We start from the raw sequence: 22,707 nt of genomic DNA, 5'->3' as shown, positions 1-22,707 counted from the left end.
GGTGGGCAGTTATCTTATTGCTTATCTTTTTCCTCTTAGTTCTCAGAGCTTAGGTATTCCTTTGAAATAAGAATTTCAGGAATAATTAGGAATTATTAGGAATAAGAATATTCCTAGTGTTAAGTTACAAATATTCTTGAAACTGTTAAAAGTTATAAATATTTCCACTGTCATTTTTCTGTTGACTTTGCTTTTGGGGTATGTTGTTTGGCTAGCTGGTGTTTGGTCAGCTAAAATGTTTTACTTTTGAAGGTAAACATACTATTCTTTTTATCGTTCTTGGATTTTAAATCTTCAGGGAGGTTTTTCCCATTCCTGTTAACAAAGGAACTTACCCATTTTTTCTATAATTGTTTGGTTTGTTCTTTTTATATTCAGCTCTGATCCGTCTGCAGTTTGTCCTGGTGTGGCGTGTGAGGTGAAAATCCTGTTTTGTCTTTTTGCAATTGGCTAACCAGTCGTTGCACAGCGTTTATTAACAAGCCTGTCTTCTTCCTGGCTCCGGGGTCTGGTGGACCAGGCGCGGGACTGGTTCCCCACCTTCCCCGCAGGGCTCTGGGCAGGGGGGCACAGGCTGCCCCCGCCGCTGTCAGCCTTCCTGGCTGAACTTCACAATTAGCCCATTTAGCTCCAGAAAAAAATGTTTTTTGATTTTTTTTATGGGAATTACATTAAGTTTTTGAGTTTACTTACAAGTGATTATCTTGTTTCTAAGACAGTTTCCTTGTGTAGGAGCATGGTGCTTCTTTCTGTTCAAGTCCACCTTCTTGGGTTTCGGCTGGCTTTAGGATTATCCTCTGACGAGGTCAGTTCCTATTAGTCTGTGCCCAGAATGAGGCTTCTCTTCCACTGTGCCTTCTGAGACTTCAGCTCCATGCTACTTTTAAACACTGCCACTTCTCTGAATTCTCTTACTTTTTCATGCTGGAAATCCACAGGCGGCCTGGACAGGTGAGGTAGCCCTGTGAGTCCATGTTGGTAGGCACCCCTCCTCCTTGGGCCAGGGACCCAGACTGCAGCAACGCTGTCCTCTCTGTGCAGGCCTGGGGTGACCTCACGCTTGCTGAGCTGCCCCAGGGGTCCCACATCTGTGAGGGAGTCCTGAGGGGGAAGGCAGGGCCTCATGGAGATGTGCCTGGGAGACCAGAGGGGAGGGTGCACCCCAATGGGGTGGGTTCTGAAGGCCGAGGAAAGGCCTGCCTCCACCCACCCACTGCAGGTGGCCTGGAGTGGGCAGGTGGGTGGGGAGGGAAGAGGAGGTGAAGGCTGTGCGGTGGCCTCAGGGATCTTGACCTTCAGGATTGCCCAATATCAAAAAGCTGAACAGGAGGACAGGGCGAGGGGGTGGTTCAGCAGACCGGAGGGATGGACAGACAGATGGGAATAGGGCCTCAGAGCAGGCTGTTATCATAAAGTGAGAGCAGTGGGAGCCCTGGCGCTCTGGAGCCCTGGCACAGAGCCACAAGCAGACACTGTCAGCAGTGACCACACCGAGGTTCCAGGGATGGCAGGGAATGTCCCAGGGGTCTGGCCTTTGCTCTTGGCGTGCATGTGTAGGAGTGTATATGTGCTTACATGTGTGCACAGGGTGTGCGTGTGTGTGTGTGCATGCATGTGAGCTCACCATGGCACAAGAGTGCAGAAGGCTGCCTCCACTAGGGAGGAAGTTGGGATAATCCTGCTTGGCAGTTTCACAAACGGCCACTTTGTTCTTCCACATTGGATTCACCTACCTTGTGTCCAGTGTCTGCAGGAAGGCCTGTGTGAGGCCTCATGGGAAACAGAGCTGACCACCTGGGCCTGCCCTTGAGGGGCTGACTACCGAGGGGGCAGTTGGCCAGGGATGCACCAAGGCACACTTCAGCAGGCTGCCCAGGTGCAACTTTGCTGGTTGCCTGGCGACTGGGGCCATCTGGGAGCCACCTGGGGGCCCTCAGGGAGCAGATGGAATAGCAAACTGCTGAAGGGAGTCGCTGGGCTTAGAGCCTCAGGGATTCAGAAACTCACTCAAGTTAGGAAGCCCTTACTAAGGGTCACGGGAAACCTGGGGCACTGGGTTCAGGCTGGGTCCTAAGGATAAGGATGGCCTAGGGTAGAGGGCAGGGGAGAGAGCTGGGAGGGGATGAGAGGAAGGGGAGGGCTGCAGGGACCGGCTGCTCAAGTGTTATGGAGAATTTCCTCCCCCTTCATCCCCCCTCCCCTCTGGGCCTGGACCTGGGGTGCCCTCAGGATTTGAGGGAGCTCCCATCTGGAACACAGGGAAGGAATAAGGACTCTGAATTCCTATGTCAGACCTTCTGAATCTAACTCTTGTTTTTCTAGTAGAGACTTTTTTTTTTTAACTTTTTACTATGGAAAATTTCAAACATTTATTCAACAGAGACTGGTGAACCTTCTCTCATCTCACCAGAGCGGCATCAGAAGACCAGAAGACCTGGTAAAAGGCCATGGGTCTTCTTGGGGAAGGTTGGAAGACTAAATTCGTGGCAATACAGCAGGGTACTTCCCCAAGTGGACCTGCCTTCCCCTCATTCAAGGAACTCTGGGACTGTGAACGGTCTCAGGTCTGGGAACTGATTGAGAGGCCTGTTTTTGTGATTCAGGTTAAACTTTTGTTCACTTTTCTGCTTATACTGTATGTTGAATTCAGCAGAGTGCCCATCTATTTTACTTCTATGTACCCCATAGTCAACTAGCCAGCGCCTTAGGTCCCTGCAAGTCAAACTCTTCAGATCACTGCTTTGAGTCTGCTGTCCCTTACGGCAGCCACGCCCACCTTGGCTTTGGTGATTAAATGCTGATACCTGACTCCTGCCAACCTGGGACGCAATCATCCCCATGGTATTTAAGGATTCCAGCTCAGTAACAGACGTTCCCACCGTAATATCTGACCTACGGAGAAAGGCAACTACAGGGTTCTTCGGGGACGATGGAGCTAGTCTCACAAATTTATTCCTCACAGTTTTGATAAAAGGTGTGTCCTCTGGACCTCTGTGGGGTATGTGAGCAGGTCTTCCATGATAAAACCACTCTAACATTCCAGTCTCTCTAAGCCTCTGGATCCCCTCATCTATATTATATCAGGGCAGTTCTGGCATTTCAACCTCAGGTAATACTGGCTACCTTTTGGTCCATGTTTCAACCAACGAACCAGTTTTTAACCTCTTGGACTACAACACCGAATCCAGATCTCTGCTTAGAGGGCCCATATAAATAATACAGCTGACTCCAACTTTATATTCCTTCCGCTATTATCCCACATCCTAATATCCATTCCCACATGTATTCCTGATTTTCTGTCTATATAGACTGGAAAACTCATGCAGTTCTTTTGGAGTACAGCATACCTCATGGGTCACACATTGTGCCTCTTTTGGGGCCTATTGGGACTTCAATCTAGTTATAGGTCTTGAAGAAAAGAGGGGTGGTGGGGTGGTCATGAAAAGAAGTGTTCTTCAAACCAGCTCCTCGGGGGAGGCCTTTACAGGTGCACAGCAGGTTCCCCTCCCCAGGTGGTAGCAGAAGGGCTGCTTCTACTGGCAGAGAGAATCTTGGGTTTCAATGTCCCCAGTGTCATCATCAACCCTATTGTCCCCCCTCCAATTTTCAGGATCCCATTCCTTCCCAATCTACACCCTCACTTTAACAGCAGACACCCTGCAAGGTGGGGAATTCACGTATGTTGTAATTCAACCACTCGCAGGAGGGATATGGGTTTGGTTTTCAGAATCTCAACTCTGCAGCTACAGGACCTAAGGGTTTCTTTCAGAAGGAATATCGAGGCTTTCTTGTCATTTACACAACACTTTCTTTCCTCAGTTTCTCCAGCAGTCAGGAGCAACCAGCCAATCCCACTATACTGCCAAGTTTGACTAGAATGTTCCAAGATGTCAAATACATGATCACCCAGAGCTTTACCTCATGCAGCCATCTGGGTGGGGAGCCCAGTGGTGCTTTCTATTCCATGGAAAGTCCCATGGCTCTCCATTGCTGCAGCACATCACAGACGGCCAGTGGCCTCTGTGCCAAAAGAACCCATTCCAGAATGCTCTCATCACCCACACCCACCCTCTCAAGCCCCTACATCGTTTTCAAGCAACCCCCGCCCCTCACCCTTTCATAGGCAGACTATATAGCCCGTGAGGATGTTTGATCTAAAGTGAAAATGAGACTGTGAAGGTGTTTGTTCGGATCTCGGCCCCTAGAGCACCCTGGGCCTCCCACTGGGTGGGGGTGGGTGGGCTCCTATGGGGGCCTTCACAGCGAAGGCTGAGCCTTTGCAGTCTCCTGGCTAAGAAAGCCACAGATGAAGGGGGTCCCAGGCAAACACCTCTCCTGAGGATGCTGCAGCCTGGGGGCCACGTGGCCTGGGCAAGAGAGGTGGGGAGGCCCCAGGACAAGGAAGGAGACAGAGACACCACATCGACAATACTTTATTGGCGTCCATTGCTCAGGTGTGCAGCCAGGGGACCCACACCCCATCCCTAACACACCCAGGCCCTGCAGTGGGCCACACTTCCCCTTCAGAAATGAACTAAGCAGCCAGAGCATAAGCCAGACACTCGCATGGCCAGTGTGGCCCACAGCCACTCCGGCTTCAGCCAAGCCAGCATCAGCTTCAGACCCAATGAGCAAGTGTCCATGAAGCCGCGAGATGGCCCCTTCCCAGGACAGTCCCAGGGCATCCACTTAAAGTGTGGGCCCAACTTCCTGCCCCCACAAGGAGAGAGGAAGCCCCAGGTTCAGGAGTTGGGAGAGCAGGGGGCAGCCCCCACCCTGGGCCCAGGGACGGCCAGCTACTCTCACCCCTTCCAAAGGACCTGGGTCTGCCGACGACAGGGGACCAGGACAGCCCCACCAGCAGCAAGGTAGGTCTCCGAGGGCTGGGCCATGCCCAGCATGAGGCTGGGGCGACGCTCTCCAGGGGGCATGGCTTCCCGGGGTGGGGGGTGTAGGGGGGCCTGGGGCACGGCTGTCGCCCAGGCAGGCTGTTCATCTTTCCGGCAGCAGCAGGAAGAGGGTGGCCTTAGGAAGCGGCCGAAGCTGCAGAGTGCGGCCACCAGCCAGTGGGAGCGGAGGCCAGTGTCACTGCTGACCACGCACTTGAGGACATCGGTCTGGGAGGGCAGAGGGGTGGCATGAGCCAGGAGGGAAGTGTGCGCCATCCTGACGCCAGGCTCCACATGGAGCCAAACCCACTGCACAGACTTGGAGGTGAAAAGGGATGGAGGCCTGGGGTGGACTAGGGCAGTGAGACCGGGCCCTCTGCACCCCCACAGCACTCACCCATCCGCCACGCCTCCGCAGCCAGCTGGCCAGGGTCTTGCGCACAAACTCCCCCAGGCAGTCCACCAGCGCGTGCGCCATGGCGGGCTGCGAGTGCCGCACACAGTCCACAGCCAGCCCCGCAGCCACAGCATACAGAGACACCACCTTGCCCCACGTGATGCCTGCAGGAGAGACCTGGTCAGAGGGGAGCAGGGAGGGAGGAGGCTGGCACCAAGATCCGCTCCTGTTCAGGCTTTCCTGGGCAGAGTCCCCACAGGTGTGAGCCTCCCTGAGACCCCTGCCTGCCACCCATGAAGCACTAGGGGTAGAATTGAAAAGCCCCACCCCCCCGCAACCTGGTCCACGCACCGGCCATCCTATCACAGGCTGTTCCTTCCAGAGCCTTCTCAAGCACCCACTGCATACTTGCCAGGCCCTGGGCACACGTGCACCTGAGCCCAGGACGTGTCTGCCCTCACAGCACATCACGGTCAGCGTACTAGTTTTTGTACAGCATAAAACAACAGACATTTATGCTCACCCAGCTCTAGAGGCCACAAGTGCAAAGTCAAGGTGTAGCAGGGCTCTGCTCCTGCTGAAATCTGCAGGGGAGGCTTCTTCCTGCCTCTGCCTTCTCTTCCCCCAGCCCCCCACCCCTGTTTCCCATTTCCCACCTGTCCCTCCTCGTCCCCTCTTCCCCACCTATCCTCTCCAAGGCCTCTTGTGATGGCCCTTGGGTCCCACCTGCATAACCGAGGTCATCTCTGCAACTGAAACTCTTTAACTCGGCAACATCCACAAAGCCCTTTTTCCGGACAGGTTCTGGAACAGGGGTGTACCTTCTGGGGGCCCCTATTCAACCCATGGCAGACCAAACAGGAGAGTAGGGAGGAAAGAAGGTGTGGATCTGACAGGAGAGGCCTCAGAACACAGAGAGAACCACAAAAGTACCAGGTGAGAAGACAGGGGCAGGGAGCATTTTAATCTCATTGTGGAAAAGGTTTTGCTGAAAATGACATGTAGAACCCATCAGGAAAGACTAATAAATGACAACTAGTCAGGGCGAAGGGCATGAAATACTTGTAGATTACATGCTGATATGTTCATTTAATATATAAAGAGATTTCATAAATCAATAGTGAGAAAAAAGAGAAACCTTCAAAAAAGAAATACAGATCTGGCACGACAAATGTCTCACAAAGAAAAAGATACAAATACTACATAAAACATTTGAAAAACAAGACTACCCTCACTCACAATCACAGACAAATCTAATATTTGTCTCTATCGGATTAAAGACCCTGAAAGCAAAGGAGGGTGCAGGGTGGCCCAGGGCAGCTGGGATTGTCAACTTAGGAACAGCCCATAACTCCAGCTTTTGGAAACTGCCATGGATGGGAGTGACTTTGCCCCGTTCTAAGGACACTTTAAGAAAACACAGAGCAGACCCCGGACCCCTGCTACCACCTCTGCCAATGCAGGTCCGAGTCTGAAACCCCCACGCCCCTGAGGCCCCTCCCGGGGACATCCACCACTGCACCCAATGTAGGCAGGGACGGACCAGGGACTCATCAAGGGAAGTGACCCCGCAGAGCCTGTGCCACATGCGCAGGTCTCGTGTCGTGGTATTGGGGGTGGGGTGGGGGTGTTCCAAGGAGCAACTAAACCAGTGAAGCTTCTGGAAGGTGCCAGTAGGATTGTGGGCAAGAGCTATGCTCTCTGAGCTTGTCTGCATTTTGTTTTTTTAAATTGAGATAGAATCCACATGCCTCCTAGAGAGTCTACCTTTTTAAGTGCACAACACAATGGCCTTTAGAACACTCACAGTCATGCCACGGTCACTACTGTCTACTCCCAGAACAGTCACCTTAAGCCCATCACCCCGCTGCTTGCTGCAGTCCACATGGATGAGCCTCTCCTCACCATTTCACATTAAGGACCCTGCGGCCAAGCTCATCATGCCGTGACATGGGGGCACTTCGCTCACCATGACTGAGCAGCGGCCCCCTCAGGGCCAGGCATGGTGTCAGTGTCCCTGCACAGGCACATGGCTGCTCCCACCCCCAGTAATGGGGAATAACGCTGCTGGACAGGTTTCATTTCCTGGGGTATACCTGGGAGGGGACCTCTAGGTCAAAGGGTGTAAGTCTACATTTAGCTTTTCAAGGACCTGCCAGATTTTCCACCCAATGTGTGAATGTGTCCTCCTCCATATTCTCCCCAACACTTGCAACCCTGCCTCCGACTGAAGCCGTCCCAGTGGGGAGAAGCCATTCCAGGGGTAGCTCGTGGTTTTGATGTGAAATTCCCCAATGATTTGCTGAGCATCAGCTCATCTGCTTTTGGCCATTTGTGCATCTTCTCTGGAGAATTTTCTATTTAAGCCCTTTGCCCTTGTTTCTAATTGGGCCATTTGTCTTTTTGTTGTTAAGTTATTCCTTCTATTTACTCATCTTTCTGTGGTGAAACATTTTGTCCTTGTAATACGAGGGAAAAGATGGAAATGACTGCCAGCTTTTAAAGGAGAAGGAGAGGTTAGTTTCTCTTCTGAAGGGAACCGTGATACCCCAGATGAAAACCCTGCCAGGAATAGCCTTGGTGGCCTCTGGTCCTGAGGGAGGAGGGCCTCGTGTGCTGGAGCCTGGGACTGCCCCTCGAGCTGCCCATGTCATCACCCCCACTAAGACCAAGGTGCAAACCAAGCAAGTTTCCTGGTGGAGGTGGGCCTGCACCCCAAGAGCACTTGCCAAGAGGATAAGGGGAAAGACGGTCCAGCCTGCAGGTCCATGTGGACAAGACCTGGCCAACTTGGGCTGGGGAATGCAGGCAAAAAGAGGGCTGGGAAGACCAGATGGACAAGGGATGAAGGGGAGAGAGCAGGCAGCAAGCCAGAAGTGTCCGAGAGAGGTGGCCACAAGCCAGCCTAAGGTGGAAGGTCTAAGAGCCACTGAAAGCAGAACTGAGCAGACTGGGAGCCCAGAGAGGTTAGAACACCACCTGCAAGTCACACAGCTATGAGGGAGCCAATGCGTGGGGCCCAGGGTGCCCAGGCCACCCCAGAGGCCAGATTAGGGGTGAAGAAACTACCACAACTGTGCTAGGGGGTGAGCGCAGCACACTGAGGAGTATGTTCTGTTGCAGTTTTCAAACAAACTCACAAGATTTAAACTCTACTCGACAAGTAAAACGAACGGCCTGTTCAGAGAGCTGCCCACGCCCTCCCCCAACTCACCCCCTCACCTGCCCCAGCTGCCCCTACCTGGGCCTGTTCCTGCACCTGGCCAGCTCAGCAGGCAGGGGTGGGGCTGCTCCAGTGAGGACCCCCATCCTCGGTTTCTGCCCACCCCATGTTCTCAGAGATGAGCCGCCCTTAAAGTCGGCTCGTGGATGGTAAACGGCCACTGAGGACAGCCTGGATGGGACCACGACAGCGTAAGGCCTGAGAGGGATGGGGATCCCAGCTAAGGTCTCAAGCCGATACCTGCCCAATGCCACACTCCCCACAGGGCCCTTTATGAGGAACCCCTTCCACCAGGCACCCGCAGGACCCCATAACAGGGGCAGATTCACAGCCAGGGCCCCCACCCTGTGAGGCCAAGCCCGTGCCCAGCTTTGGAACGAGGCTCCATCGCCGCCTCATCCTGAGCCCTTGAACGAGGCTGGCTGACACTCGCCCTCCCAGCGGGCACAGAAGCAGGAACCGAGGCAGCCCTGGGCCCCTGAGGAGCCTGGCCAAGGAACCTACCCTCCTGGGGGCCCCTCCCAGCCCTGTGTCACCCACAAGGCACCCACCCTGTAGCCACAGGACTAACCCCACAGGCAGGAGCCCAGAACAGGCACCTGCGATCACCTGCTCCCACGCAGGTGTGCTCCGGGCACTTCAGGGTCACGCAGGTGGATGGCAGCCGAGTGACCCCAGGAGGCAGGGGGACAGGACCAGATCCCAAGGCCCTCACTCCCAGGACCCAGTGTGGGGCCTGGCAGAGCATGTTGGAGGGCCCCCTCCCACCAGCCCCACTGGCCCCACATGAGGTCTGAAACCCCTCAGAGCACAGAAGAAGCTGGGGTCCTGCCGCAGACTGGCCCCCTCCCTCCGCCAACCACATGAAACGAGGGGCTCAGGGTAGGCACCTGTCAGAGAGCCTATGGGCTAACTGGGCAGCACGTCCCTGCTCTGCCTCCTGGGGCGGGGGATGCTGGAGGCCCAGCCACGGCCACTGAGTCCCAAGGCTGGGGTCAGCAAAGCTGGAGCCTCCCTGAGAGGCAGACAGGCAGCCCCTCTGCTCTCAGGCCCCCTTTCCTTGCCTGGGAGATAGGCCAGGGCTACTAGTCAGCCCATCAAACGGGTCCCCCCAGCCCCTGGCCCCTGGGAACCTCAGGTTCTCCCTCCCTGAGGGCTGGGGCTTGCCACCCATCCTCCATAGGGCCTAGGGTCCCAGCGGATCCTACAGTCTTTGCAGGTAGGCAAGGGGCTGCTTTGGCTCATTCCCTTTCACAGCTGTCCAGCAGCAGTCACACACCAGGAAAATGCGGGGAGCAAGTAGACTTGCCAAGCTTGGGGCAAGCGAGGCCAGGACCTGAGGTGTAAGGCTTATGGGGCATCCCTGGTGGAGCCTGGATGGGGAGACAAGGTGTATGCTCAGACCTGACAAGACTAGACATGGGGCCAGAGGCCAGGCTGGGCAGAGCCAGGCTCTGCTGAGCGCCCTGGACAGAGCACTCAACAGGAGACACTGGGTCCGGAGGAGGACCTGGGTGGCTTGTACTGAGAAAGCAGCGAGAGCTGAACTCAAGGTGAGGGTGAGAGAAGCAGTGGTGGTGGCAGATGTCGTGGTGAGAGAGCTGGGTTGTCAGCTGCCCACAGCACAGGGCAAGGCACCCAGAGAGCCATGGGTGCGTGGGACGGCCAGGCTAGCGAAGAGTCCCAGTCTCTGAACAGCCCCAGGGTGCCCCCTCTGCACTCAGGCCCCTCGATGCTGGTCTGCTGGTGACCAGCAGAGCCTGGGGGGTGGCGCTACATGACTTCTGAGGCTCTGGCACTCGTGTGAGAGCCCAGCAGCCATGTTGTGAGAGCTCAACCCCCTGGGGGCATGCGGAAGCTCCAGCAACTGCAGCCAGTTGCCCCTCCCAAGCCCCAAGTGCAGACCAGCAGGCCTCCTGCTGGGTCCAGCTCCCCAAGACCACTAGGCTCCATGAGATCAACCCTCCTCTGCCTGTATGGCCAGCTGCGGCTGACTCAGTCCCTTTGAGGTGGGCTTGTTACACAGCCGTCACCGGCCGGCAGCAGGAGAGGTTGCAGGGGTAGGGAGTGAGGGGTGGGGTTGTCTGGCTATGCATGTGTGACTGCAGGGCCTGGCGGGACTGTCCCAGGAGGGTCTAGGGCTGCTCCCCAACCAAAGCCCCTGCCCTGGGCAAGGAGAGGCTATGCCCACCTGCAGAGAAGATCTGGGCTGCCACAGCCAGGAAGGCATCAGTCACCACGGTCTCTGACTGCAAGGACAGGTTCAGTTGGCGGTCCATGTTGCGGTAGACGCTGGGCCGCATCAGCTCCAGCTCATCCCCTGGTGGTCACAGAGCAAGTTAGAGGTGGCCCACACCCTCCCCAACTCTGCCCTTCACACTCCCCCAAGAGCTGACCACTTGGGGCCTGTCTGATCTCCAGTCTACTCCACCCAGCCCTGATCTCCACCTGAGGGGCTTGACCCCCTGCCCCTTCCCACAGCCTGCAACCAAGAGAACGACCAGGAGACCAAGGCGGGGCCCTGCTACCCCTGGACTGCCTCTGTGGCCTCATCGGCGCCTGCTGGGCAGGTGTGGCTGGAATCCCGGGGCGGGGCTGGGCCTGCCCTGCCTAGGATTCACCCTGTAGGTGATTCACCCTGACACCCGGGCTGAGCTGCCCAAGCAGGCGGGTGTGGGACCCGGAAGGCAAGCAGAGTGCAACCTGGGGGAGGGGCTGCTCCAGGTGCCCGGGTGGTAGGCAGTCCCCTGCATAGGCTCTGAAAAAGTCGTGGCTGGGGGGAGCAGTGTCACAGAGACCCAGCAAAGTGCCCAAGTCCCCTATGCCACCATATCCAGACTGGGCCACTTGTACCGGTTGTGGGGGGAGGCAGCCGCACCCAGGCAAGGAAATACCCTGGCCTTGTACCCTTGCCACAAGCTCCTGGCAACACCTGGCAAGTGCCCGGGAGGACCAAGCGGAGCTCCACACCGCTGACTGGCTGCTTCCCAGGCTGGTCACTCCACCAGCCAAAGCAAACAGGGAAATACGGCCAGCTGGACAGTGCCACAATAAGGCACCCATGTCCAAGGCCAGAGGTAAACCACCTAATTTGTTAAAATCTGGAACCCAAGCAGGACCCAGGAATGGCCAGCCTCGGAGGAGGCAGCTGTCTGGAAATCTCCAAGGCTGGCCTGGCTATTCTCACACAGAGCACGAGGGTTGAAGTGGACGGGCCCCAAGAGACAGAACACTGAGGACATGACCCGAGGCCCTTCCTGTTTGTTGTGGACAAGCTGCATCTCTGCTTGGGGGCTGTCTAGAACACCCCCCCCCCCAGGAGAGGGCCCACAGGCAGCTGACGCCACAGGGCCTGCCAAGCAGGACACAGTGGGTCCCCAAACCCTGCGCACCGTGGTCTCCCTCTGGCTGGGTGGGGGATCCCACCCCCTCCTAGAGGCACTCTGCACTTCCCCCCTGACTACCCTCGGCGGGGGGGGGGGGGTCCCTCTGGCCCCCGCTGCTGGGCCAGCCCACATCCCTCACTCTGCATCTCCGCTGCCACCGCCCTTTCTGGCCTGGCCCAGAGGGCACTGTTCACTCCTGGCTCCCCAGAGGGGCGCAGTGGTGAACAATGTCGGTGCTGCAGTGGACCTGGCTGACACTTAAGGGCTGGGTTCTTCCACCCTCCCTGGTGACCCGACCCTGGAAGAAGCACACACACCCCAAACAACCCTGGGATGTGGACTACCCAAGGCTCGTCTCTCCTACGGCCACCGGCATTCCCCGCAGGGGGCTTTAGGGGACCTCCAAGTTCAGAGGAAATAACAGCTTCTGCAGGATTTCAGCCAGTAACAAAAAGGACCTATTTTGCAAAACAAACAGCTGGACGCCCCCAAGGATTTTTGCGCCCAACTAAGTACTAGGGTCACTCTGAAGGTTCAACCACCAAAACAGTTTTCTTTCCGGAGCTTTCTATTGTTCAGGGCCAGGACATCTGAAATCCCGGCTGTGCCGGCCCATCTGGACGAGCGGGCAGGGGGTATCCGCGACGTGACAGCTGCAGGGGGTTGAGGACACCCGCCGGGGGAAACAGTCCCTGCGCGCCGCGCGAGTCCCGCGGTAGTGGGGGCGGCGGGGTCAGACTCACCCAGGCGCAGCAGCACCGCGCACACCTCCGCCAAGCGGCCGCCGGGGCCGGGGGCGGCGCGCTCAGGCGCGCTCCAGGCGAGGCCAGCGCGGAGCAGCCGCGCGCGCACCAACTCCCGGCCGAGCGCCTTGGCCTGGGCCACCAGCTCTTCGTCGATGGGCGGAGCGGTCAAAGGCGTCCATGAAGTCGGCAGCGAAGACCGAGGAGCGCCGCAGCACCTCCATAGCGGGGCCGCGGACGGAGGACGCTGCACCTGCGAGCAGACAGCGCTCAGCCGCGGCCGCCTTCAGGGGGGGCACTCAGAGCCGGAGCCCCGCGGGGCAACGGGGCGCATCGCGCGCGCCCGGGCAGGGCCGCGGCTAGCTTCGGGTCGCCGCTTGGGAAAGACCCGGTGGCACGCTGGCTTGTAGACTCCGAATCGAATCCACGGGACCCACGCGGCGGCCCAAGTGTGGCGGTGCAGTAGGGAAAGAGCGATTCGCTCGAAGAGAAGCACGCGGGCGGGGTGCACCGCCCGGATCGTTCAACACCAGCTATCCCCGGACCCCCGACCCGCACCTCGCGGCACGAGAGTGGGCTCCAGGGGTGGGCTCCGAGAGGGGCCGCGGCTCCTCGGCCTCCCGACCGCTCCCGGGCTCCCGGGCCACCCACCTCTGAGGGCCGCAGTCCACGTTGTTTGTCCCCGGCCTCGCCGTTCCCTTGGCGCGGGCGCCGGGGCCAGGGAGGAGCTCTGGCTTCACGAGCCGCCTGCTTAAGGAGGAACGACCGAGTTCCCGGGACACACTCTGAAGGGGCCCGGCGGGTCTGTGCCCCCTTTACGCAGCGATTAGGGCCTAGCTCTGGAACCAGATGCCTGCGTTCCAGAGCTCCAGTTTTAATTTGAGTTGTCCATCTTTTTCTTATTGATTTGTAGAGGTACTTTATATAGCTAAGATGCATGTCCTGGGTCTGATACCTGTATTGCAAACATCTCCTATGCAGTGCTTTGCTTTTGCTTTTGCTTTTAAGCAAAAGAATGTAATCTTAATGAAGTCCAATTTGTCAGTCTTTTATTTTGTGATTAGTGCTTTTTTCATGAGGATATTCTCCTGTGTTTTCTTCTAAAAGCTTAGTTGTCACCAACAACTATAGAACACACGTTCTTTCCATGTGCACAAAGGATGTTTGCCAAAATAGACTCTATCCTGGGTCATAAACAAGTCTGGACAAATGTCAAAGGATTGAAATCCTATGGACGTCCTCTCTGAATTAAATGAAAGCTCAATAACAGAAAAACTACTAGAAAGTATCCAAATGTCTATAAATTAAATATTACACCTCAAAATAATCAATGGATCAAGTATCACAACAGAAGTTGCAAGATATTTTAAAGTGAATAATAACGAAAATATGACAAACTTTGAGGAATGCAGCAAAAGCAGTGCTTAGGAGGAAACTTATAGTTCTAAGAAGACAATTTGAAAATCAATGTTCCAACTCAAATAGCTAGAACAGCAAATTAAACCCAAAGATGAAAGGAAATAATCAAAAGCAGAAATCAAGCAAACAAAGCAAAAAAATAGAGAAAATCAACAAAGCCAAAAATGAGTTCTTTGAAAAGATTAATAGGATTAATAAAAACTGGAAAGATTGATTTTTTTTAAAAAAGAAAACTCAAATTCCAATATTAGGAAAGAAAGGGGGGACAGGGCTGCAGATCCTGAAAAGGATAAGAGGCTAGTAGGAACAACTTTGTGAAAATAAATTTGAAAATTAAGATTAAATACAATTTACCAAACTAAGAGTAGAGAAATAGAAAATCTGGGTAGTCTTATGCTAATTAAATAAATTTCATCCACAATTGAGAACCTTCCCACAATGAAAATTCTAGTTCAGATGGTTTCACTGAGGAGTTTTCCTAAACAACACAATTATCCCTGTCTCACACAAACCCTTTGAGAGAAGAGAAAATGGGGGGACACTTCCCCCCACCCCCATCGACGGTCAATGCGGAAAGCGGGTCAGCCGTTAGACCTCTGTCTGCCTGGGCCTTCGCATCTGAAGAGTGATACCCACCTCCAGAGTTTCGTGGGAGGACTGAATTAGCTAATGTATGCAAAGCGCTAAAAGAAACTGCCTGTCAGGTGGTAAGCGCTCAATAATTGTTTCATTGTTTTTTTTGCAGAAAAACCCAAGGGCTCTGAATTGTGAGGCCCTTCCTGCAGAGTCGAGGGTATCCCCAATAAAGTCTTCCTGGAGCGTTTTCAAGGAGCCCCAGCCTTGGGGCTGCCTGTATTTTAGAGGTGGAGACCCAGAAGCACAGAAGGGCAGGTTGCTGCTATGGGACTGGACAGAACCTGGGGGGGGGGTCTTGCTCCATCGCACCCCCCACCCCCCACCCCGGAAGGCCCCTCCAGCAGGGGAGGGACCCTGCGCCTGCACTGTCCCATGCAGCGGCCCCTGTTAGCACCCCGTGTGGCCTCAGGCCCCCTCCTGCACCATGCGCAGCCCCAGTGTCCTCCCCCACCGCATGCATCCTGGGCAAGTGCGAGTGGGCCTGCAAAGGACAAGTGGCAGGGCATGACTGATAGGTGTGTGTATTTCCTACAGCTCCCAGCCCTGGGAATGTTCATTACAGAAGACAGAATATGAACAGCAGTGAGGAATCACAAATGACCTATTTACCGAGGGGGGGGTGAAGAGTGCCCCACCCCCCTTCATGTCCACCCAGAACCTCAGAATGGAAACAGGGTCTTTTCAGATGTAAATAGTTAAGGATTTGGAAACAGGGTCTTTTCAGATGTAAATAGTTAAGGATCTCACAATGACATCATCTGCATGGTGGGTGATCTTATAAAAGGAGGAGAGCACACAGGGACAGGGAAAAGAAGGGCCTGTGGAGATGAAGGCAGAGATTGGAAAGAAATGGGGGCGAGTCAGAGAACAGTGGACCACTGCCACCACGCAGAGGCCAGAGGCAGAGGGCAGCTTCGCTCAGAGCCTCTAAAAGTTATCACCTGTCAACACTTGATTTCGGACCTTTGGCCTCCAGAATTGTGAGAGTGTAAATGTCTGCTGTTTTAAACCTCCAAGTCTGTGGGAAACTAAGGTAGGAGGGTTAAACCAATCTGGAATTTGGCTGCCGCACACCTTTGTCCAGACCTTAGAAATCCTGGCAGTGCTCAGGTCAGTGAGTCTTTCTGCCCCTGAAGTCTGAAGGACGTTGGCCTGATCCTCCCAATTCTGCCCCAAATTCCCCAATTTGCTTCTGGGGAGGTGACCCATGGCCCTGATTTTCTGCCCTGGCAGCATCTTGCTGCTCAGGCTCACTCTGCTCCTGACCCCTCTGTCTGCCCCGGTGTTGGCCATTGTGCAGCTCAGTCCCTGGCTGGTCAGGACCCTTCTGAGTGCTGACACCAGCCCAAACATTCTTGAGCATAAGGGAAATTTCTTGATTTGTGTGACCAAAATGCTAGGGAGAAGACCACTTCCTTCAGGCATGGCTGGATCCAGGAGTCTGCATTTTCATCATGAGTCTGTGTTCATCTGCAAAGGCTGCACTGTCAGGCAGGCTGTCCCTAGGTGGTTTCCCCTTGTATACCCACAAGTCCACCCTCTCCAGAGGTCCCTGCATTGGCCCAGCTGGGGTCAGGCACCCCTCCCTGAACCAATCGTTGTGACTGGAGACAGGGATGTGCTAATGGTCAGGACTGGCTCACATACCTGGGCCTGGGTGGAGCAGAGGGGCTTGTAAGAACCACCCAACCAGCAAGGGTTGGGTGGGAGAGTTTGGGGCCCCCAGGAGCTGACCAGGAAGAGGATCTAGATGAAGGCCAGCTATATCCACCTGGGCCCTTCCATAAACCCTGCTAGCTCGAGGCCAGCATGTAAGCCGTGGCCTAGGAGTAGAGGGGGTTGTGACCCTGCGATGAGGCCATCTTTGCCCTCTGGTAGCCACCCTGTGGGTGGGAAGATGGCCTGGCCAGATGGGAGCAGAGTTGGCATGGGCCTAGGGCTGCAGGACTCACACAGGCCTCTGGGCAGCAGAGGGTGGAAGGAAAAAGGAAGGGTGGGCTGCAGTTCCCTGTGGGGCCTGGCATTCTGAATCAGACCCCAGCCTTCCAGATTATTTATAGAGTCAATTCGGCAAGGACGGGGCCAGGACGGGTCATTGATGGACAACTGCGCCTTGAGTGTGCAGGCCTGGGGTACAGCGACAACCCAGGGGTGAAGGGCTTCCTGGGAGGAGGGCCAGGACCAGGGTGGAGAGGCCCTTCCTGGAGCCAGTGTGGGTTGGAGCAGGGCCTGCAGCCCTAAACAGATTTGAGGCCAATGCTACCAGACTGGGACAGGGACTTCATTTCCTGCAGGCACACCTGGCTTCTCAGGAGACAGGGTTTGCCCTGTGTCGAACTGAGGCCTCAGGACATCTGGGCATGGCCCAGGGATCAGCCCAGGTCCTGATGGTGCTGTCCTGAGCTGCTGGACCCCTGAAGGCCCTCATCTATGACCTAGGGTAGTGACCCAGAGAGCCTCACGAGGTCGTGGTGGGGAACTTGGTCCACTGCCTTCTGGGTCCACCCTTATCCCCAGCCTGCTCTGGGCCCTGCCCTCCCCATCTCAGTAAACGGAGTCAGGACCCCCCACCCCCCCACTCACCCAGGTGCTCACCCCCTGAATTAGTTTACAAGCTGTAGGAATGAGATAAACAGAAATTGGAACGGCCTTTAAAAAGGGAAATTTAATAAGTTACAGGTTTACAGTTCTAGCCTATAAAAATGCCCAAACTAAGGCAAAGACAACTTAATTCAAGAAAGGCTGATGGGTCAGGAACACCTCTGTCAGCTGGGCAGTTACGTGGCTGGCACCTGCAGGTCCCTTGCTCCTGGGCTCTGTTGCTCTCAGCCTCTGTTCCTGTGGGGGTTCCTTACTTTGCTTCTCCAGGTCTGACTTTAATCTCTTGGCTTCCCTTGGCTCTCTCCAGGTTCTGGCTTGCTTAACATCTCATGGCAACATCTGCTGGGCTCCAAGCATCTCCAAACATCCATGTCTCTGTTCTCCAAGTATCAGCATCTGTGTCAGCTCTGGGCTCTGAAGTTTCTGTTGGCTCGCTCTCTGTCAGCTCTGTCTCTCCCCAAAATGTCTTCTCTTTTAAAGGACTCCAATAAACTAATCAAGCCCCACCTGGAATGGGTGGAGTCACATCTCCATCTAATCAAAAGGTCACACTCACGATTGTATGCGTCATAGCTCCTCAAGCTAATCTAATCAAAATTCCAAACTGCAGTATTGAATCAGCTGCTCCCACAAGAATGGATCAGGATTAAAACATGGCTTTTGGGTACATAATAGATTCAAACTCTCCCAAGGTGCTCATCCCACCAGGTGCTCACCCCCACAGACGCTCACCGCCCCCAACACAGGTTTTCACCCCCAAGTGCTCAACTCTCCAAGGTACTCACACACCCCCAGGTGATCATCCTCTTTAAGGTGCTCACCCCCACAGGTGTTCACCCCCAGGTGCTCAATCCCCCAAGGTGCTCCCCTCCCCCCCACAGGTGCTCACCTCCAGGTGATCAACCCCCTCCATAGGGATTCACCCTCACCCGGTGTTCACCACTCCCCCCCCAGGTCTCACCCCCTAGGTGCTCACTTCTCCTCCCAGGTGCTCACCCTTCAGGTACTCACCCCCCAGTTGATCAATGCCCCTCCCAGGTACTCAGTAGGAAACCTGGGCATCACCCCACTGTGCCTTCACTACAGTTTCTTAATTTTCCTTCCAAAATACATCCCTAGGCAGCAGTACCCTGCCCCCTGCTGCCAGCTCCCTAGTCCAAACCTCTACCCCCTCTTCTGCACAGCTGCCTTGCCCCCCACCCCCAACTGCCAGCCGTTTTCAGCTTTTCAGTGCCTGTCTCTCTTTCTACTGGCCCCCAGCTCCCTTGGGTGGCCCAGAGCCCTTCTTCCCCTCTGCGGCCTTCCCACTGATCAGGGAACCCTTTCGTGCCTCGGGCCTTTCGACTTACTGTGTCTCCTAGGCGTTCTTGCCCCCAGCCCTCCAGGAGCCTCCCTCCACCCCTTCCTCCCCCTTTGGCTGAAGTCCTATCCCAGTCCTGGGGCCTGAAGTTCATCACATCTTGTTCAGGACCTGAGTATCCCTTCCCCTGCAGTGTAGCAGGGTTGGGCACACCTGCCTTGGGCCAGCGGCTTCCCTGCACCCCGCACACTCCAGCCATCCACTCGCAGTGGCATTCAGGTGGCACAGAGAGGACACAAGGATGGAAGGGGAGGACTGAGCCCTAGCACAGTGACTGCACTTGAACTTCTCTTCACAGGACTTTACACGAGTGGCAACTGACAGGGCGGAGGCTCTAATTAGAAGAGGGTGTCTTCTTTTGCACCCTTGGGAATTCTTTTCTCTTTTTTCTTTTTCCTTTAAATTTTTCCTAGAGAAATTGTGGTTTTATAGTAAAATCATGCATAAAATACAGGATTCCCATATACCACCCTGTTAGTGACACCCCGCGTTGGTGTGGTACATGTGTTACAACTCTGAAAGCACATTTCTGTAATTGTAATTATAGCCCATGGTTTAACTTAGGGGTTACTGCTTATATAATACAGTTTCATGGAATTAAAATTTTTTATCTTATTGCCATACATACAATATAACATTTCCCCTTTTAACCACATTCAGATATATATCTCAGTGTCAATTATGTTCACAATGTCAAGCTACCATCATCACTGTCCATTAACAAAATATTTCCAATGTTCCAAATAGGAACCCTGTACATTTTCTTTTAAGAAAATAAAAAGGAAAAGAAAAAGAACACCCAAAACTTGCAGTCCCCCACCCCCTTCTGTTCATTTAATTTTTGTCTTTTTTTCTTACTAATCTGTCAATACACTGCATAAATGGAGTGCCAGGGACAAAGTTTTCATAGTCACATTGACAGACCTTAAAAGAGCTCTCTAGTTATTCACTCATCTTCAAGACTCAAGGCTATTGGCAATTGATGACTGAGTGGCCACAAGAAGGAATGAAGTTGTGAGGCATGCAAGTAGGGCAATAAAAGTTAAGGACTGTATGTTGAATGAAGTGTCAGGAACAAAAAGACAAATATTATCATGCCTCACTCCTATGGACAAGGCTACTGGAATGCAGTTCAACAGTTACCGGTACTACCTTCTAGTCATTCCAATACACTATAAACTAAAAAAGGCTATCTATATAATGCATAACCTCCAGAATAACCTCTCGGTTCTGTTTGAAATCTCTCAGCCATTGACACTTCTCATTCCTTTCTTCCCTCTTTTGGTCAAGAAGGCTCTCTCAATCCCATGATGCTGGGTCCAGGAGAATCCCGGAAATTCTGTCCCATATTGCCAGGGAAATTTACATCCCTAGGATTCATGTCCCACATAGGGGGGCAGGCAGTGAGTTCACCCGCTGAGTTGGCTTAGAGAGAAGCCACATCTGAGCAACAAAAGAGGTTTTCTGGGAGAGAAGATGAAGTTTTAAAATACAGTCTGTTTTGGTTTGCTAAAGCTGCTGGAATGCAATATACCAGAAATCCAGCTGCTTTTATAAAGGGAATTTATTAATTTGCAAATTTATATTTCTCAGGTTATAAAAATGTCCAAACTGAGGCATCCAGGGAAAGATATCTTGACTCAAGAAAAGTCAATGGGTCCAGGACACCTCTATCAGCTGGGAATGCCGAGTCTTTGGCTTCTGGTTTCAAACAGTTTCCACAGGGGCATTTTCTCTCTGCCTCTCCAAATGTCTGGATCTCATATTGGCTCTGTCAGCTCTGAAGCTTTTTCCAAAATGGTTCCCTCTTAAAGGACTCTAGAAAGTGACCCACCTCTAATGGGCGGAGACACGTCTCCATGGAAACCACCTAATCAAAAAGGTCCTGTTTTAGCTGCTGGAATGCAATATACTAGAATCAGAATGCCTTTTAAAAAGGGGAATTTAATAAGCTGCTAGTTTACAGTTCTAAGGCCGAGAAAATGTCCAATTAAAACAAGTCTATAGAATTGTCCAATCAAAGGTTTACAGGGAAATATACCTCGATTCAAGAAGGCTGATAATGTTCAGCGTTTCCCTCACCTGGAAAGGCACGTGGCAAACACAGTCACAGTTTCTCTCTCCGCTGGAAGGGCACATAGCGAGCAAGGCATCATCTGCTACTTTCTCACTTGACTTCCTGTTTCATGAAGCTCCCTGTGAGGCGTTTTCCTTCTTCATCTCCAAAGGTCACTGGCTGTGGGCTCCCTGCTTCTTACGGCTATGTCATTCTGCTCTGCTCTCTCTGAGTCTCCCTCTGAATCTCCCAAAATGTTTCCTATTTTATAGGACTTCAGAAACTAATCAAGACCCACCCAAATGGGTGGAGACACAGTCCCCTAATCCAGCTTAACAACCGCTCCTGATTGGGTTACATCTCCAGGGAGATGATCTAATTACATACAGTATTGAATAGGGATTTTTCTGCCTTTACAAAATGGGATTTAGATTAAAACATGGCTTTTCTAGGGAACATACATCCTTTCAAACCAGCACAGGTCCCAACCACAATATTGAATCAGGATTAAAGAACATGGCTTTTCTGGGATACACAACAGCTTCAAACCAGCACACAGTCAATGTCATCATTTACCCTACAGACTGATTTACCTTGGTCCTACCCAGATCAGCTTCATTCATATCTCTAATTGAAGTCTGATCTCTTTTTCAGTGTTTATACCATTGCTGTGTGGGATAATGCTGACTTTCAAAGCTGCAGAGCTCTAGCTCTGGATCTCAGGTGTCACACAGATACCTTTGGGTGTTCTTAATGGACTTTATGTTAACTTGCATCACCCGTGTGTGAGTGGCAGTTCCCAAACACTGCATCATGTGCCTGGGCACTGCTGCAGCGGCCATGGGGGATATTTTAGAATTTCCAGGGAAATGCAGTGACAGAAACTATATGAGGGACCGGGTGGAGGCAGTTCAGTTTCAACAATGCATTGAGCATCTTCCTTTTCCATGACGTTGCATCTTTTGAAATGGGGTCTCTGCAGGCACTTTGATGGAAAGCAAGTGCCTGTGAAACCCCGTGTGGAAGAGAGGGATGTGTGCGGGCCCAGGCCTGTGGGGCTCTGCAGGGTGTTGTGGCCTAGTAAAGACCCACAACTGGGGGCTTAAAACAGCAGACAGTTCCCTCTCCCAGTTCCGGAGGCCGCAAGTCCAAAGTCAAGGTGTCAGCAGGGCTGGTTCCGTCCTGGCCTCTCCTGGCTTCTGTTGAGGCGGGAGTTCCTTGGCTTGTGGCCACATCGCCCCCACCTCTGCATCTGTCATCGCATAGCCTTCTTCTCTGCATTCCTCCTGTTCTTATAAAGTCACCAGTCGCTGGAGTCAAGGCCCACCCTAATCCAGTGTGGCCTCCTCTCGAGATCTTTAGCTGATCCCACCTGCAAAGGCCATATTCCAAACAAGGTTGCACTCTGAGGCTCTTAAAGAACATCAGTTCTTTAAGGAGAAAACATAAATATATTCTTTCAGCATGTGCACCATTTCTTCAAATGACTACTAAAACATTAGGATCTAAATAAATACTCTGTTCTAGTTTGCTAGCTGTTGGAATGCAACACACCAGAAATGGATTGGCGTTTAATAAAAGGGGATTCATTTTGTTAGTTCTTCAGAGGAAAGGCAGCTAACTTTCCACTGAGCTCTTTCTTACGTGGGAAGGCACAGGATGGTCTCTGCTGGCCTTCTCTCCCGGCCCCTGGGTTCCAACAACTTTCCCCAGGGTGACTTCTTTCTCCATCTCCAAAGACCTGGGCTGAGCTGCAAGTGCTGAGATGAGGTATGCTGAGCTGCTTAGGCTGTGCTACATTGTGTTCTCTCATTTAAGCACCAGCCAATTAAGTCAAACGTCATTCATTGCAGCAGACACGCCTCCTAGCTGACTGCAGATGTAATTGGCAACAGATGGTTTATGCCCGCAGCAACAAGATTAGGTATGCTCACCTGGCCAAGTTGACAACTGAATCCAACACATACTCGGTCACTGTTTAGGCCTAATTCTTTAGT

The 22,707-nt window shown here is 53.4% G+C and overlaps 1 pseudogene across 1 annotated transcript; it reads right to left on the bottom strand.

The window, feature by feature from the left end:
• Positions 1–4,865: 4,865 nt before the first annotated feature.
• On the bottom strand, positions 4,866–15,095 carry LOC143677513 (bcl-2-related ovarian killer protein-like; annotated as a pseudogene). Its single transcript, XR_013172640.1, has 4 exons — positions 12,639–15,095; positions 10,701–10,829; positions 5,287–5,450; positions 4,866–5,117 (listed from the first exon to the last, which is right to left on the bottom strand). The product of XR_013172640.1 is annotated as a bcl-2-related ovarian killer protein-like (transcript).
• Between the last annotated feature and the right edge of the window lie 7,612 nt (positions 15,096–22,707).

The sequence above is a fragment of the Tamandua tetradactyla genome, chromosome 3 (genome assembly GCF_023851605.1).
Source record: "Tamandua tetradactyla isolate mTamTet1 chromosome 3, mTamTet1.pri, whole genome shotgun sequence".
Lineage (NCBI taxonomy): Eukaryota > Metazoa > Chordata > Mammalia > Pilosa > Myrmecophagidae > Tamandua > Tamandua tetradactyla.
Note: the sequence above shows the minus strand (reverse complement) of the source record. Positions and strands in the feature narration are given on the sequence as shown.